Source organism: Mustela nivalis (assembly GCF_964662115.1).
Source record: "Mustela nivalis genome assembly, contig: HAP1_SCAFFOLD_616, whole genome shotgun sequence".
NCBI lineage: Eukaryota > Metazoa > Chordata > Mammalia > Carnivora > Mustelidae > Mustela > Mustela nivalis.
This window is the reverse complement of record NW_028136046.1, coordinates 146,947-148,208: the sequence shown is the minus strand read 5'-3', so window position 1 is coordinate 148,208 and position 1,262 is coordinate 146,947.

The window sequence follows — 1,262 nt, the reverse complement described above, 5'->3', positions numbered from 1 at the left end:
TGAGGGATACGACTATATCTGTCTTCATTGCATCCCTGTAGGCTGCCACAATACTGACGTCCAGGAGGTGTTTCATAATGTTGATGGAGTGAATTAATTCACCTTCCTGTGGAATTTTTGTGATCTGCCTACTTCATTCTAGTTGTTTCTGTTAACCTTTGTTTTGGCCCTAATTCCTAATTATCTCTTTATTCATTAGCTTCTGGACATGTTTCTCTACCTCTGTGCTCTGCCTTTTTCTGGTCTTCTGTTCTTCATTCTTGATTCCTGGTATTTCCATACCCACATTTCATCATCATGCATCAGTGCTTTGACATTCTTTCGTTCTCCAAAATATGCAGAATCTAAAGACTTCATCTCAGTGAAGTTGGCCCTCCATTCCTATTTCTGCTTCTCTCCAGAAGGAAGCCTGCAGTGCACATGGCTGTGTGCCTGTCTGACCCTGCCCCTGAGTGTGTGTGCACTTACATCTGCTCCCCATCCCCTCCCCACCTCGGCAGCTGTGTACACATGGCTTTCAGAGTCCGATTCGAGCCCCGTCGCATTTCCAGACTCTCCTGTACTTTGCTTCATATTATCTGTTCTCCATTCTAAGCCCCCTCATCCCCATAACTTTCACTGTATATGTCATTCTTCGTCTAGCCATGTGACCCTGCCTTCGTGTCATTATGCCCCCAGGTCATGAGTCCCCTCAACAGTAACTGTGTCTGGTATATCATGTTTTTTTTTTTTTGTCAATATCTGCATAGTACTGGTGCACAGGTATTAATTTCTGTGGAATTGAATGAGATGTAGGAAATTGATAATGTGACAAAACAATGTCTGTAATACATTTTCTTTATTATTCTTTTAAAGAGTCTCAGGTCATCAGTCAGTGAAGGAATTCGGGCAGTAGATAAATGAATGTGTAAACAAGAGGACATAAGGAAGAAAAAGGTACCCTCCAGTAGATTTCTTATGCTGGATGCCAGTTGAAGCCCTCTCCACTTGTCTCCGCGAACTTGTCAGCACTATTCAGCTTTTTTTCTTTTTTTTTTTTAAATTTAGCTTTTTTTCAAAGCTCTCACGCATGTGCATTTTATGCATTATGTCACGTTATCTACCTGAAATAAGAAGACAGAATTTCAGAGGTACCCACACGATCTCAAGATCACCCACTTTTTCCAGAACAAGAAACAGTGATAACTGTTGTCGATGCAGCGCTTGACAGTTAACGACTGTATAAATTGTCAGCGGCCCTGTAAAGGAAATAGGCCTATATT